This window comes from Acinonyx jubatus, chromosome B3 (assembly GCF_027475565.1).
Source record: "Acinonyx jubatus isolate Ajub_Pintada_27869175 chromosome B3, VMU_Ajub_asm_v1.0, whole genome shotgun sequence".
Classification (NCBI taxonomy): Eukaryota; Metazoa; Chordata; class Mammalia; order Carnivora; family Felidae; genus Acinonyx; species Acinonyx jubatus.
The window spans coordinates 65,925,414-65,943,477 of record NC_069386.1 but is presented as its reverse complement, the minus strand read 5'-3'; positions in this window follow the sequence as shown (position 1 = coordinate 65,943,477).

The following is an 18,064-nucleotide window of genomic DNA, read 5'->3' as shown; positions in this document are numbered from 1 at the left end:
GGCCTTTCTTTCTGCTAGACTATACAGCGGCTTCAAACTTTCTGTTCTCAGACGGGAAAAGGGTATGAGGATGTGGAGAAGAAATGTGAATGGATCTTTTTTCAATAATTGTCAAAGGACAAGGAATATTAGAAAAGGATTTTTTTTTTTTTTTTTTTTGCCCACACATGGAGCGCATTGTCGCTAGCTGTTCAAAAAAATAAGCCTCTCACTGTCAGAGAATCCTATCCCTCAGGAATGCCACAAGAATAGCCCCAATTAGCAGAATGTAATTACTTGAGTGGGAATCATATACTTAATGATGAACCTCTCCTCCCAAATGGCATGAGTTCTTGAATAATTTAGAAGGCAAGAACAATTCAATAAAAGAGAACCTTCTTTAGAGTTAGAGGATGTTTGTGCCCATGTTTGTGCACATGTATTGTAAGGGAGAGTTAGAGCTTGAGCAGTTTAACTAGTTTAACATGGAACAGGTGATATTTTCAATCTATCAAGAGTTCATTTAAACACATAGAGTGACATCCAGACCCCAGATAGATAAATGGACTAAGGTTATAAAGAGGCAGCTTATCCAGGAGAATATGAACCTAGTAAACAAGAAAACTGTACACCTTCATAAAGAATCCAAGACAAATATTAAATATTAAATATTTAAATATTAAATATTAAAACAACAATACAGGCCCATTTGGTATCTTTTAAACTAAGTAAAACTTTAAAAGTATTACATGATGCTGGTGAGATTGTGGGGAAGCCAGTATATGTCTTTATTGCTGGCTGCATTGTAAGACTTCTGGGGACAAATTTGATTATTTTATTATATCAAAAGCCTTAATAAGTGACCAGTGAGGCTGAGAAATGATTCAATAAAATCATAAAAAGTACATGAACTAAAGTAATGGCTATATTTTCTATAATAGCAAAAATTAGAAGCAAATATTTTATTTTATTATTAAAACTTTATGTATTTGTGAGAAAGAGACAGACAGAGCAAGTGGGGGAGGGGCAGGAAAGAGAGAGAATCCCAAGCAGGGATTCTGTCAGCACGGAACCCGATGAGGGGCTCGAATTCAGGAACCATGAGATCACGACCTGCCAAAACCAAGATACTTAATTGATTGAGCCACACAGGAGCCCCAGAAGCAAATATTCTAAAAAGCACAAATAGTTACAAATTATAAAATAGCAATTCAATGAAATGGAATGTATTTTTTTTTATAATGGATGATTAAAATGTGCTAGAATGTAATACAGGAAACAAAAAATACAAAATTTAAATTATACTATAGATGTAGCCCTGTAAAATATGTAACTATATATATATATATATGGGTGTATATATGTAACTATATATATATATATGGGTGTATATATATATATATATATATATATATATATATATATATATATTGGTAAGCACTAAAAAGGAATTTATGAAATAGTAGCAATATGTTAGTATGGTATGATTTTCAGGGATTGGTTTTTATTCCAAAATTTATTTTAATAGGATAAAATTTTTTAAAAATCTGTGATGAGTTTATTGAGGAGACTCAACTTGTTAGGGATAAACATGAATTAGATTTCTTTCTCTGATAACTCTGTACTATGCTGAACATTCCAGGTTTTGCTGAGGTACTACTTCCAATTCTATGACTTTCCAGTCTTTCAGTTATCAGAACAGTCTCTCTAGTTTTGATTTGATTTAAATTATTTTATTTTATTTTATTTATTTATTTATTTATTTATTTTAATTTCTTTAATTTTTTTAATTTAATTTTTTTTGAGAGAGAGACAGAGAGACAGAGCATGAGCAGGGGAGGGGCAGTGAGAGAGGAGACACAGAATCCGAAGCAGGCTCCAGGTCCTGAGCTGTCAGCACAGAGCCTGACGGGGGGCTTGAACTCAAGAGCTCCGAGATCATGACCTGAGCTGAAGTCAGATGCTTAACCAATGAGCCACCTGGGTACCCCTCTCCAGTTTTTAAATGTTATTTGTTTATTCATTCATTTTGAGTAAAATCTGTGCCCAGTGTGGAGCTCGAACTCATGATTCTGAGATCAAGAGTCACATACTCTCCCAACTGAGTTACAGGTGCTTCTCTAGTTTTTTTTAAAAAGTCAGTCCTGTGTGTGTTTTGCAACTGAATCTCACATTCCACTCAAAACTTTCCCATCCTCCCTCCAGCTTCCCTTAGATTTATGACTTGCTGTGGACTGCACATACTGTGCTCCACCAAAAGTCATGTGTCGAAACCCATAACTCCACTATGATGGTATTTGGAGGTAGAGCCTTTGAGAGGTAATTAGGTCTAGATGAGGTCGTGAGGGTAGAGTCTTCATGTTGAGATAAGAAGAGACCAGAGAGCTAGCTCTCGCTGCATGTCAGGATACAGGGAGAAAGAAGGTGGTCACCTTTAAATCAGGAAAGGGGCCCCTCAACAGAGCCCAACCATGATTGCACACTGAACTCAGATTTCCCAGCCTCCAGAACTATAAGAAATAAATTTGTTGTTGTTGTTTAAGCTACCCAGGGCATGGTATTCTATACTAGCAGCCCAAACGGAATTCTGCTCTGATGTACATGGGTTCTTTTCTGATTTTTCCCTTCAACAAACCTATTCTCTGTTTAATGATGACTGTCCATCATCCACCTTTGATTCTTCTGAAAGTCCCAGGAATGCCCCCTCCATAATCTCCTGGAATGGGAGATCCAGGTTAGCTTTAATGTTTTCACTCTAGCCTCAACCCTTCTCATGAGACATCCAGCTTCTTACTGCTGGAGTCCCCTTAGTTAGTAGTCAGTGTTCTTGGAGATGGGTTGATACCAGGAAGACAGCTCAAGCATGGCCATTCTATTCAGGGATATATAGGGAATCATGAATTACCTATACCTAATAGTGGAATGTGGGCTGTTTCACTGACTTTTCTCAAATACCATCTTCCTCTGGCCCTTCATCCACACTCAGCATCAAACATTCTGCTAGCCTAGTATCCTGGAAACTTTTAAATATCTTATCAATAGTTGCCAACTCAATGGGGGCAGGACTGCTCAGACAGTCACTGAAAATAATTCTCCTAGAGACTTCTCTCTACTTGGGCAAGAATTACTCCATCTCTTTCCTTCCTTGATTTTCAACTTCATAACCCTCACACTTCCCAGGAAATCCATGCCTTAATTCCCATATCCGGTCTTTTTATTATATTAATCAGAGTGCTTATAGTGGTGGTGGTGATGTGGAAGTAGTCTTTTTTGTTAATATTGAGAGAGTGTCTTTCTATAAGCCCTAGAGGGAAGATGCAGCCGGCATTTCTTTGAACGTAGAATGTGAGGTACTTGGATGCCAGTTCTGGCACTCAGCATCGAACATCCTTTAAAAGCAGAGAATTATCATGAAATGGTTGTGTGAGCGTGGTTCATTGTGTAGAATCAGAGGACTAAACTAGACGCCCTCTAACTAGTAAATACAGTTAGTGCCATCAATATTTTTTTTTTCTGAATGATTAAATGCTTTTTGAAAGGGTCAGGACAATAATTCAAGATGTTGTAGGAATCCTCTCTGAAGCATCCCAAACCAGCCACACAGACGTTTTATTTTGAATGATTACCCCTAAGTAGTATCTGCTAAAAACCTGTTGACAATCCTTTTTCTCTCTAAAATATTTGGCATGCATACATCTTCTACCTGGGTTAAAGTTGTCGCTATTATGTGTAGAGAAAGAGGGTTGATGTGAAGAGCCCTGGAATGTTGGGGCCAATAGGGAGAGATGCGACTTCCAAAGCAAACTACTTCTGTATTTTTTACCAGGATTAGCACCATCACTCACATTATAATAAGCAGGAATTTTGGGTTTCCTTTTCAAATCTCTTTGTGAATACTTATTAACTCACAGGCAATTTAAGGGCCTGAGGGCAGAAATCCTCTGTTTCCTTAGTAAAATGCCCAGGTATTGCCTAACACTGAATAATGTGGATAATATTATTTTGAATATTTACTTGAATTAGAAGACAATGGTACAGAAGACAATGGTACAAACATGTTTTCCTAGTTAAAAATGGAAATACTAGTCATAGTAGACAAGCGAGAGAAAGAGATTTTCTTTTATTTCTTTTTTATGAACTTTAAAAAGTTAGAAAAGTTTCACCTAATCTTAAGTCTTTGGGATGCTTTTAAATTTAACCTAAAATGTTATTCTAGTGGGGTTGTTTGTCTAGTTTCCAACAAACACTGTCCATTTTTTTAATGGATTTTGCTTGAGATGTGCATCATAGATGTATTTTTAAATTGATCAATTTGACATAGTAGTTTAAAATACAACATGTCCCTTAAGACCCAGTGTCTCTGAAAATGGGAAGCTCAAGGTTGAAATAGCTGAAGGCAGAGTTAGAAAAATGGCCTATATTAATATCAGTAGGCTTGTTTTGCTTTTGATCACACAAAGACAGAAAATCATGTCTCAGAGGTGAAATTGCTGTGTATTATCAACATGCTTTCCCATTGTTCTTACATTCTGTAGTGAAAGCTGCTAATGATGACTCTTTAGAATTATATGTTCAGTTTTACCAGACTATTTTAAAAACAACATATAATCAGATGTAATACATTCAGTAAAATATCAAAAAATTACACGCCAGGTAAATCTATAGCAGCTGCAATGGTAAACTGACTCTGGAAAGGTAAGAGCTGAAAGGTCTGTTGACTGTAATTTTGGCCTAAACGTGATGCCTACATGAACTTCAAATGGGACAAGTGAACAGTCATTCCACCTTTCTTAAAAATTGCATAGGCTCAGTTGTACATGTTATTACCATTCATTTAACATTTAACTGCAAACTGTCGTTTTCTACTTAACTTTTCATGTATGTAAAGCTTTTCTTTCTGTTATTTCTTTTCTATTTCTACCCTGTGATTACTTTGTACCTAATAGAAAGATAAAGAATATGGAAGACAATCCCCCTAAACTACAGGATCCATCTCCCCTCATGTTGTTCTGCGTATTTTTGTTGCATCTTGAGCTTGGTACAACATTGAATGCCTGACTTTTCCTTCCTGTAAACTTGTGATATCGAGTTCCAACTTTGCTCAACTTCTGGTACTCAGACACAGCCTCTCTCTTAGTTTCAGTCTACTTGTTTTCTGCTATTTACCCCATACCTTAGAGTAACAAGTAACAACTTGGTCACTTATTCATTAAGGATAAACACTGGTGGTCTCACGCATGCTCCTTTTACTGGGAGTTAGTTGGTAGAAGGCTAGAAGTAGCTCAACTTTGTCAAAATGGCTTGAAGTGAGTCATGGTAAATAAAATGAAGTTTTCTCACTTTCTACATGGTAAGGAATTTTGGTTCTCAGAAAGTATTGAATTTAAATAGTGAAAACTAATAGAAGCCACATGTATGGCTCTGAAACAATTACATAGGTTCTTGAAAATCAATTCAAATCTATGTTAGTAAAGAAGTCAGCTGAAATACGTTTGTTTTTGTTTTTGTTGTTGTTGTTGTTGTTTTTACTTCAAGAAGCCAATTTAGGGGTGTCTGAGTGGCTCAGTTGGTTAAGTGACCAACTCTTGATTTCAGCTCAGGTCATGATCTCACGGTTTGTGGGATCGAGCCCCACATTGGGCTCTGCGCTGACAGTATGGAGTCTGCTTGGAATTCTCTCTCTCCCCCTCTCTGCTCTTCCCCCTCTCTCCAAAATAAATAAACTTAAAAAAAAAGAAGTCAGTTCAGAAATTCCAAACTTTTGTAAGTCATGATCTTCTTTGAAACCATACTTCTCATATGTTTTACATTTTCACTGCGTGAGTTCTCTGTTCTTTTGATGTACTCAATAATTTATTACTTTTTGCATTTTTCTGGTGACACAGATCCCAGAGCTATAAGAAACTGACCATTTATTTCATATGATTTGGCTTTAAAATATGATTTAAAAAGTAAAAATAGTTACTGTAGAAATTGCATTACAAAAGGTTTTCTGAATAACAAAGCCTATTCCATTCAGTGAGTTTCTCTATGAAAGAATGATCTTGTTATAACAAATTTTATGTAATGAACACTTCTCTGCAATAAAATTCTTCTGCTTGTTTCTGTCTTATGATCATTATCACTAAGCAACAGACTTATTTGCTGCTTACAGTAATGAGCTATAGATGAATTTATTACAATTGCTTTGTTCTGCCATCAAACACAAATTACATGTCAACGTTCCTAAAATTTTTACTCCGTTATTACCAAAACCATTTCAGACAGAGAAAAAGACCTAAATATCTAAAGTTTGCTATGACTGTCACTGACCCCAAACAATTATAGTGTCTAATGCTCAAAATGATGGATATAGCATAGCATCTTCTATTTTTCCTGAACACAAAACATTGTTGTTGTTGTTTTTTCTCACAAGCTAATTCTGGGAAACCTATCAGATTCTTTGCATTTTTACCACTTGCAGATGGCAAATTTAATTTCAAGTAAGATGCCATTCTGAAGCAATTGGAATACTTCATGCAGTTTGTTACAATGCTTTTGAACTACAGCAACCTGGTAACATAAGTGAAAGTCCATTATAATTCTGTGTGTGTGTGTGTGTGTGTGTGTGTGTGTGTGTGTAATCTTGTGGTTCATGGGGAGAATTGGGCACCTCCCCACTGGAATTCAGAAATATGACACCTCTCTGCAATCTCAAAAACATTAATACCTTCTGTGAATAGTTAAAATATGCTCACTCACTTAGACTAATAGAAAACATAAAAGATTCTAATGTTGAAGACCCAGATCAGACACTATTCTCTTTCAACACTTTAAATAAATGGGACAAAGGGAATACACCAACGTACAAAAAAATTGTATTTTATCAAAGCCAATCATAGCTACCTACTTGGAGATAGGCATGATCTATCTATCATTCCTGAGCCTTTTTGACCCACCTAATACTTTCTAATACTGAAATCCCAAGAATAGAGGGTGATAATGATAAGGCTTTTAGTATCCTTCAACTCCTCTTGAACCTTCTCTCCTATTTATTACGGCATTATAAAGTTTTATTTTTGCCTTTTAAACATAAATTATTAGTTATCGTTACTTTTCAATGGCTAGTGTTATATTTCCTAACTAAAATGTTACTGATTTTTGTCCTCACACATTTCATAGCATGTATGTTTCTTTGTGGTTCACTTCTCTTTTTTGCTGAAGTTCATCCCTTAATATTTATGCTTAAAATCTCTGTGTGGCAAACTCTAGGTCTGATAATATATTTCTTTCCTTTTTTTTGCCCTCATTCTGAAGTTATAATTTAAGCAGATGTAAAATTCTAAGTTGACATCTTTTTTCCCCTCAACTTTTAAAGATATTGGTCCATAGTTTTCTGGTTTCTGTTGATTTAGATGAGATTTCTTTGCTGGTCTAGTTTCATTCCTTTGTATGTAAAATCTTTTCTATAGTAGATTTTAAGATATCTTTTAAAATTTTTTGATACTTTACAGCTTACCACGGGTTTTGATGTGGGAGTTTTTTCTTATAATTTGGAGTACATTCTGTATTTCATGTTTTTCTTCAATTCTGGAAAATTCCCAGAAAATATCTCTTCAAATGTTTCTTCCCTTCCATTACCTCTATTTTATTCTTCTGGGATTTTTATTAGATGAATGTGAGGGTTTCTCAATTTGTCTTACAGTCTCAAAATTGCTCTTCCTGTTTAAAAAATGTCATTGTCTCTGGAATCCTGAGTGGCTTCTTTACTCCTTTTTCTGCTATTGCTATTTCTTTCTTCAATTATATCTAATTTAGTTTCATGTACCCATTGTATTTTTTATTTTGACAGCTATATATATTTTTTCAATTAAAAAACTTTTTAATGTTCATTTATTTTTGAGAGACAGAGAAAGTGTGTGTGCGCATATGCACAGAGCCCCAAGTAGGGCTCAAACTCACAATCTTTGAGATCATGACCTGAGCGGAAGTTGGACACTCAACTGACTGAGCCACCCCGTGCCCTGTAACAGCTATATTTCTAATGGGTCGTCTTTGATATTAATGATTTCTTCTTTTTATAATTAATTTCTAAATAGAAGTTATTAACCCACTTATCTCCATGAGCATACAAAATATACTTATTATGAAGTCCAACTCTCTTTTCTATAAAATTAATTTCCCATGAAGCAAATTCATGTTCTGATTGTTGTTTTATGGTTCCTTTCTTAGGTAGATTTCTTCATATCTTTGGAAACATTTGTTTACAAGTTTACTTTGAATAAGAGCTTGTTCATCCTCTCTCTCACTTTTGACTGACTCCCTTCTTCTCTAGAAAATTTGAGGACTCATCTACGTGGATCCTGCTCAGAACATATTCATGTCCCCCCCCCCCCCCTCTCATTGTATGCCTTCCTTATATTTACTTTGGGGTTATGATACTAGTTCTGGCAAATGAGCTGTGAATGGTAGAAACATGTATTGCTCCTAAGTCCAAAAGAAAGTTAAGGGCATATGTGGAATAGCCATGTCTTGTAGCTTATCAGTGGGTAAAAAGAACACTGGATTGGCAGAGATACTAGATAGAATCATCCCAGATGCCTAGTCACTGTTGAAAGGCAGCTGCCTAGGAGAGCCACCTGACCTGCAACAGACTGTGATGTGAACATGAAATAAAACTTTATTTTCTAAATCTGCTGATATTTTGGGTTTATTTGTTACTGCGACATAATTTAGCCTTAACTGATCTACCACATGCCTCTCTGTCCCCTACTCCAGCCTGTATTCCAGAACCAGGTTATAAAATGATGGTTTAAAGTTCCTATCCTATTTTGAAATTTGAGGTATTGAAGACAAGTCACCAAGCTAGCAGGCAGGTTTCAGTTCTTATTATAAGGCTGGTCTCTACATTCCCAGTGCCCTCAGCCCTAGGCCTTCTTTAGCCCCAGGCAGTAATCATCAGAAGTTTCCCCTAACCTCTGGCTACAAGTAGGGTAGCTGACTCTGGTTCTTCACCTGGAGTACCTTATGCTTCTGCAGCTGACCTACCTGCTGCCAGTCTGGGTGTGATGCCCAGTAGCCAGGAGATTCAGCCCTACTCACCCGCCACTATGAATTCTGGTTTACAGAGATGCTTGCTTTTTAAAAAGTATGTTTTTTTTTTTTATCATTCCATACTTGCTATATGTTTGGCAAAGAGAGGTATGTTGAGGCATAAACTTACTAGTTTAAGTAAGAAGACTTTCAGAACACAGTTTTCCAATATGGAGTTTAAAGATTAGCATACATGAAAAGCCATAGTGGTTCATGCAGACCTTCTTAGAGCCCTTTGGGGGTGGGAGAACATGCAATTGTTTTCAGCCATGGCTTCTGGAGTCATAATGGGCTTTATGAAGTTCTTGGCTTTCAGTATGCATTCACTATCAATTGTCCATTTCACACTCTGACAACTTTTATGTGCTTTTTAGAGATGTTTTGGAAGCTATGTTGGAAGCAATAAGCTAGGCTAGTGATTCTCAAATTCGAATGATATATGGCCTTTTTTTTTAAAGGAGAATAGAATTCAAGGACCTCCTTAATGTTGATTGACATTATTAGTATAATTATTCATTTGCTTAAATATATACAAACATAAATTAGATGTGTGCTTCTTATGATTAAAGCTCAGATACAACTATAAACAAAACCAAATTTATAAATTAAATACAAGTGAAACTATAAAACCAGTAAGATTCAGAGTAACACATTTCTTTTAATGTAACAGATAATGTTGCTTTGCTGAAACCAAATTGATGTTTGCAATACAAACATTGTAATGACCATTGAGATTCATTGTATCAGACAGATCATGGCAGAAAATGAAAGGCATTTATTTCAGGAGTATTTGAAGAGGGTTTAATAAAGGAAATATACAAGGTAAAGACAGGGTTGAGTATAGCAATAGTGAAGAGCTACTATCACAGGTGAGACTGTAGAGGCAAATGAAGGAGCAATAATCAGAGCCTGGAGTGTGGCTACAGTTACACCAGCAGAATGACTTAGAGAAGCTATGCTCTTTGTTAGAAGGATACAATCAATTTGTAGGAACCCAGCAGGGAGGAAGCCATCAAAATAAATACTCTGACCTTACTCTTCCCAGTCTTCAACCTCCTGCTATCAACTCCCATTTGCTGACCCCAGCCAGAAGGCAGAGGGCACAGAAGCCTGGGAATGAAGGTTATAGGCAAAGAACAGAGTGGAGAAAGGTAGACAGAGTAGTGTGGAGAGGCAAAGGAAAATATTCATTCAAGGTCTTTGAAGTTCAGTATGTACTGCCAGATACTTTGTGATAACATAGCTCTCCCATTTCTTTCTTTCTCTCTTTTTAAACATTCAAATTAGTAAAAAAAAAAAAAATTGCCCTTTCCTTGGCATGAATATGTTTAAATTTGAAGATCCTTTTATTTTTTTTCTTATTAGTCCATGACAATTTAAATTATAATTAGTGCCAACACAATGATAAACAGAAGGAAGGCATAAGCACTGAAATTTGTGGCAATATTCAATTATAATATGCTCATCTAGCTGATCCTGAATTGCATTTCAAAATTATCATCAAAATGAATACACATTTTTTTAATGTTAAAAAAGAAAAAAAAAAGCAAACAAATAACAACAATAACAAAATTCTCAAAAAAACTTCAGTTTGAACCTGTAGATCCACCTGAGTTCATGGACCTCATTTGAGAATCACTTAACTAAGCCTTTTCCTGCTTCAATCTGGTAATTTCTTCCTGCTCCAAAGCAACCTGCATAAAGCTGCTGGGAAGCTACATGCAGCTATGTTGTGATTCTGTTATTTTCTTCATAAAAAAACTTTTAGTGGCTTCTCATTTCCTACAGAATTAAGTGTAAGTTCTCAGCCTGGAATTCTAAGTCCTCAACTTACTTTTCAAACTTTATCATCCATGATTGTTCCCTTAGATATGTTGTATACTCTATAGCCAAACTAGGACATGTATTATGACCCGAATATATCCTGTGGTTTCTTGTTTTCTTACCTCTGTGCCTGTTTTTTTTTTCCCTCAGCTTAAAATATCAGCTGCTTCATATCTGCCTTTTAAAATCCTAAACACCTCTATAAACTCATTTCAAATTCTACCTTTTCCTGAAGACTGAGCTAACACTAACGATCAGATTGTCAAATCAGATACATATAAATCAGATATCTTACCTGGTATCAAGCTTTCCAACCAACTTTAAGAATATAAGCACTCAAAAGGTACAGGCAGTGCAGAGAGAAGGCTGGCACATCCCAGATGACTTCCCACATCCTTTTTTTTTTTTTTTTTTTTTTTTGGTGTACATGTGCTCTTTGTCTCAGAATAATAGATGAGGTCTCTAATGAGGACTGGAGGTTGCCTCACACAATGGGGAGCATTTAAGTTAGGAAACATCTCTGCCTCATGCTCCAGAGAGTAGTATGGCTTATGTCACATTCTGCAGAGTTATGCATCATAAACCCGTAGGTTGTATAGGCTTGTTTACTTGTTTACCCTAAGCACTCTGAAGCCAGAGACATGCTGCATCATTACTCTATTTTCCAAGAATTCTAGTTATCATATTTACAAGGATATTAAACTGAGTCGCTCCCTACTTCCTTTTTCTGGAATCACCCCCATGGTATTTGAGAAAGGAATGGCTCACTGACCTACTGTTTTGACTCCTTTCTCCATGCTTTCTTGATTACTCCAGTCTATATAATCTTTCCCTTTTGTCTCCTTCTGACTCTATCATAACATTGTTTTTCTGCCTTGCATTGTACTTATTTAAATTATGTTCTCCCCTCTGGCAAAGCAAAAGAGACACTATATATTCATTTTGGGGTTACTAACAGTACTTTGCAAAGTGACTTGAATGCAATAATTAATAAAAGTTACATACAATAATTTAATAAATGTTGAAAGTAATTAGGAGAAAGAGAGAATTTTCTATGCTCATTAATTTCCGCAGATACCACTACTGAGTCCTAGACAGTAGAGAGGAGTATGACCAAATTCAAGTAAGGTTGAATGTCAGCTTATGTAGATAACTTAATAGCATTATGCAAAATTCTGTTAGGTAAAATTGGTTTCATGGTCTTTCATTCTTCCTGAACACCTTTTCCCTCTCTTCTCAGATGCCTGTCTCAATCTTGTTTGTAGGGATGGACTTTGCCCAGGTGAGATGCTGGCTAGAAGAATGGTTCACTGTTGCCAGGGAAAGTGCTAGGTTGTGTTATCTAGAAATCCATCCTTGGAGTATCAGAATCAATGGAAGGAAAGATAAGAGTCGCAGTGGAGTCGTGCTTGGAGGTGGGGAAAATACAAAGTAGTCAATCAACACATCAACTGGAAGGCAGAGACGTTAACCAGTGATACACAATGAGGAAGGGAGGAGGTTGAAGTGGAGGGCTCAATATCCAGGCCTGAAAACCTGGAGCACCCTTCGGGGTGTTGCTTTTATGAGGGTCTTAGAAAGTTTGCCTGGATTAAGGGCAGAGACTTAAAAGGATAGACCTGGCCTCACAGAGTTCTCATGCTTCTCTCCACTCATATAAATTTTCATTCTCAATACAGACATACCTCATCTTACTGTGCTTCGATTTATTGCACTTTGCATATATTGTGTGTGTGGTTTTGTTTGTTTTCTTTGTTTGTTTATTTGTTTTTACAGATTCAAGGTTTGTGGTTCCCTGCATCAAGCAATCAAGCAAGTCTATGGGCATCAGTTTTCCAACAGCGTTATTCACTTTGTGTCTCTGTGTCACATATTGATCATTCTTGCTATATTTCAAACATGGCCATTATTATTATATTTGCTAGGGAGATCCGTGATCAGTGATCTTTGATGTCGCTATTGTAATTGTTTTGGGGGCACTGCAAACCGCCCCCATATAAAATGGCAAACTTAGTAAAAGTGCGTGTTCTTAGCAACTGCACTCACTGGCCATTCCCATCTCTCCTCAGGCTTCCATATTCCCTGAGACACAAAATATTGAAAGTAGGCCAATTAATAGCCCTACAATGGCCTCTGAATGTTCAAGTAAAAAGAAGAGTCACATGTCTCTCACTTTAAATCAAAATCTAGAAATGATTAAGCTTAGTGAGAAGGGCACATAGAAAACTGAGATAGGCCAAAAGCTGGGCTTCTTGCACCACACAGCTAAGTTGTGAATGCAAAGGAAATGTTCTTGAAGGAAATGAAAGGCACTGCTCCAGTGAACACATGAAAACAGCCTTACTGCTGCTATGGAGAAAGTTTTAGTGGTCTGGATAGAAGATCAAACCAGGGAAACCACAATAATTCTGTAAGGCAAAGCCTACTTTAGAGTAAGGCCCTAACTCTCTTCAATTCTATGAAGGCTAGAAGAGGTGAAGAAGATGTAGAAGAAAAGTTGGAAACTAACAGAGATTGGTTCCTGAGGTTTGAGGAACGAAACCATTGCCATGACGTAAGAGTACAAGGTGAAGCAGCAAGTGCTGATGTAGAAGTCTGTAGCATTCACCTAGAATAACTAGCTAAGATCATTAATGAAGGAAGCTATACTAAATAACAGTATGATAATACACATTTCAGTGTGGATGAAACAGCCTCTACTGGAAGAAGATGCTATCTAGTACTTTCACAGCTGGAAAGAAGTCAATACCTGGCTTCAAAGTTTCAGAGGGCAAGCTGACTCCCTTTTAGGAGGTAATGCAGCTGGTGACTTTAAGTTGAAGCCACTGCTCATTTGCCATTCCAGACATCCTAGGGCCTTAAAGAATTATGCTTAATCTACTCTGCCTGTGCTTATTAACGGAACGACAAAGCCTGAATGACAGCACATCTGTTTACAACATGGTTTGCTGAATATTTTAAGCCCACTGTTGAGACCTACTGCTCAAAAAAAAAGGATTTCTTTTAGAGTATTACTGCTCATTGATAATGTATCTGGTCATCCAAGAGCTCTTATGGGCTTGTACAATGAGATTCATGTTGCATTCACACCTGCTAACAATATCCACTCTGCAGCCCATGGATCAAGGAGTAATTTTTACTTTTTTTTTTTTTTTTTGATTTTTAATGTTTAGTTTTGAGAGAGAGTGAGAGACAGAGCATGAGCAGGGGAGGGGCAGAGAGAGAGGGAGACACAGAATCCAAAACAGGATCCAGGCTCTGAGCTGTCAGCACAGAGCCCAAGGCAGGGCTTGAACCCACAAGCTGTGAGATCATGACCTGAGCCCAAGTCGGACACTTAACCGACTGAGCCACCCAGGTGCCCAGTAATTTTTACTTTTAAGCCTTATTATTCAAGAAATATATTTCCTAAAGCTGTAGCTACCATAGCTATATAGCTACCCTGGTAGATCTGGGCAAAGTAGATTAAATATCTTTTGGAAAGGATTCACTATTCTAGATGCCATTAAGAACATTTATGATGCATAGGAAGAGGTCAAAATGTCAACATTAACAAGAATTTGCAGGAAGTTGATTTCAATCCTCCTGGATGACTTTGAGGATTCAATACTTCAGTGGAGGAAGTAGAGAACCACAAGTGCAGCCTGACGACATGACTCAATTGCCACAATCTCATGATAGAGTTTCAGTGGATGAGGAGTTACTTCTAATAGATGAGCAAAGAAAGTGGTTTCTTAAGATGGAATCTACTCCTGGTGAAGACGCTGTGAAGATTGTTGAAATGACAATAAAGCATTTAGAATGTTACATAAACTTTGTTGATAAGGCAGCCGCATGGTTTGAGAGTACTGACTTTAATTTGGAAAGAAATTCTGCTGTGGGTAAAATGCTATCAAACATCATTGCAGGCTGCGGACAAATCATCTGTGAAAGGAAGAGTCAATCAATCCAGCCAATTTCATTGTTGTCTTACTGTAAGAAATTGCCACAGCCACCCCAGCCTTTGGCAACCACCACCCTGGTCAGTTAGCAGCCATCAACACTCAGGCAAGACCCTCTGCCAGCAAAAAGATTACAATTTACTGAAAGCTTAGATGATGGTTAACATTTGGGGGGAATAAAGTACTGTATTTTTAATTAAGGTATGTACATGTTTTTATGCATAATGCTATTATTGCACACTTAATAGACTACAGTATAGTGTAAACATAATTTTTTAAAAGAGATTTTATCTTTTTTAAGAGTAATCTTGGGGCACCTGAGTGGCTCAGTCGGTTAAGCGTCCGACTTCGGCTCAGGTCATGATCTCATGGTTCATGAGTTCGAGCCCCGCGTTGGGCTCTGTCCTGACAGCTCAGAGCCTGGAGCCTGCTTCAGATTCTGTGTCTCCCGCTCTCTGCCCCTCCCCTGCTTATGCTCTGTCTCTATCTTTATCAAAAATAAAAAAGCATCAAAAAAATTAAAAAAAAAAGACTGTCCCCCTCCCCCCAAAAGTAATGTCTACACCCAATGTGGGGCTCAAACCCACAACCCAAGATCAAGATTTACACGCTCCACTGACTGAGACAGGTAGGGACCTTCAAACATAGTTTTATATGCATTGAGAAACCAAAACTTTCATTTGACTCACTTTATTACAGTATTGTTTTATTGCTGTGGTCTGGCACCACACCCACAGTATCACTGAGGTATGCCTGTATGTGAAAAGGATTGATGATAGTTTAAAATGTCCTCCTTCTTAGGAATATAAACACACCCAGAACCTAAAGCCATAGGCAAAAATGAAGAAGGATGAATTTCTGTTCTTGGATTGAGGAGAATTAGGGCCGTAGGGACTTTTCCTAATACTTAAATGACCTGGATGGATGTCACGATATGATACCCCTCTTATTTGGCTCCTTAACATTGAGAACTTACAAACATTTCTCTGCCTAACCTCTCTAATTGGTAATAAAATATCAAGTTTCATGCCTTCTTCCCTGCACAGAGAGTGAAAAAGCCCATAGTTCTACTTAATTTTATTGTTTGAATAATTGTGTGTATATCCTTATCTGGTTTGAACAATGTACTTCTTGGAGATTGTCTTTCTATACTACATAACAAATTATTACAAACTTAATGGTTTAAAGCAATGCACATTTATGATCTCCCACAGATTCTACAGGCTAAGAGTCAGAACATGGCTTGGCTGGGTCCTTTGTTTAGGGTCTCAAAAAACTGCAATCACAGTGTTAGGTAAGGTTAGGTTCTCACCACAAGGAGCTTGACTGCGGAAGGATCTATTTCCATGCTACTTAGGTTGATGGTAGATTCATTTCTAAACAGCCATCGGATTCATGGCAGCTTGTTTCTTCAAAGTCAGCAATAGAGGGAGAGACTCCAGAAAGGTGATGCTATGCAACCATGTAATCATATACATGTAATCATGTATATCCCATCATCTTTGTCATATTCCATTGGTTAGAAGCAATCACAGGGCCTGCCAATGCTCTGGAGAGGGAGATTACACAAAGATGTGAACACCAGGAGGTGAGGATCATGGGGGCCACCTTAGTGTCTGTCTGCCACCGAGGTATAATATCATTCATATAAATTCTGATGGCAAATTAGTCTACACTCATGCAGATCTTTCATGGATATGTAGGGACAATGACTCTAATGATGATGATCATGGAGATGCAGGGCCAAGTGTTAGAAATTTGTGCTGTAAGGAAGAAAGAACAGCTTAAGATTAGAGACATTCTCAGGCAACATTCAAATTGATGCGTGTCATGTATACTGATGAGGTGTTTTCTAACTATGAGCTAAATTTCCATCCTATGCATCTCATAAGCCTGTAGCTCTTAAATATTGTATTCCCTCCAGTGTTTTCTGGACTTAAGGTGTCTATATCCCCTGCTGTGACTTAAATAAATGAAGTAGATGGTTAAAATGTCTTGGCCTATTTATACTCTGAAACCATGGGAAGGAAAATGACAAGTATGTTAACTTGTGGCTGTTTTGGGTTTTGTAACTAACAAAACTATACACAACAGGGAGGCGGATGCTACTTGCCAGTGCTTAAGAATTTAATACCCAGCAAAGAACCTGTGTGGGAGGATAGGACCTAGTTTTTTCACTGCATCAAGAGCTTTACATGATTAATTGTCTTGTTTATCCTAAATCTGCTCACGATAAAAAAAGAAAGATGAGGAGGAAGGGCATAGAAAGAACGTACAGACATTTACTGTGGGGATTATTTCAAGCATCTGCATTTCAGAACTGCCTCAAAGAATGTCCTGTCACTGCTCATTGGCAAGAGGAAATGTGCCCTGGAGGAAGAGAACAGAGAGCAGACTTGATTTTCCAAACTACATGAACCCCCGTTTTTTTTCTTTTACTACTGTTTTCACCTATCCTATGACCACTAACTGAGGCTGTCAACTGCTCTGTGAACATGACTTATATTTTGCTGCCCTTGTCCCACTGAAAGAGTTCTCTCTGCTTCCAATACTATTCTTCTTCTAGTTAGTCTCTAAGGCTCAACTCGAACACCATTACCTTCTTTAGTACACTGATCACTCTGTCTTCCTTTATACTCTCCCGGTGCTTGGCAATTTTCTTATGGCTCATTACATTGTATTCCATAGACTTTTATTTTGAGTTTAAAATTAATATAACATAAAATTGACCATTTTAACCATTTTAAAGTGTGTAATTTAGTAGCTTTTAGTAAATTCAAAATTTACAACCATCATGATTATCAAATTCTAAGACATTTTCATCATCACCCCTAAAAAACACTGTGCCCATTAACTGTCATTCCCCCACCCTGGAAACCACTAACTTGCTGTCTGTATGTATGTATTTGCCTCTTCTGGATATTTCATTTCAATGGAATCACCATACAACATGTGGCCTTTTGTCCAGATTATTTCAGTTAGCAACATGTTTTCAAGATTCATCCATGTTATAGCTTGCATATATCAATACTTTTTATGACTGAATTATATTCCATTATATGGCTATACCATGTTTTGTTTCTTCATTCGTCATTTGACAGACATTTGACATTGTTTGCACTTTTTAGCTGCTATGAACTTCCAAATACATGTTTTTGTTTGAATACCTGTTTTCATTTCTCTTAGGCATATACTCAGAAGTGTAGTTACTAGGTTACGTGGTAACTCTATGTGTAACATTTTGGGAA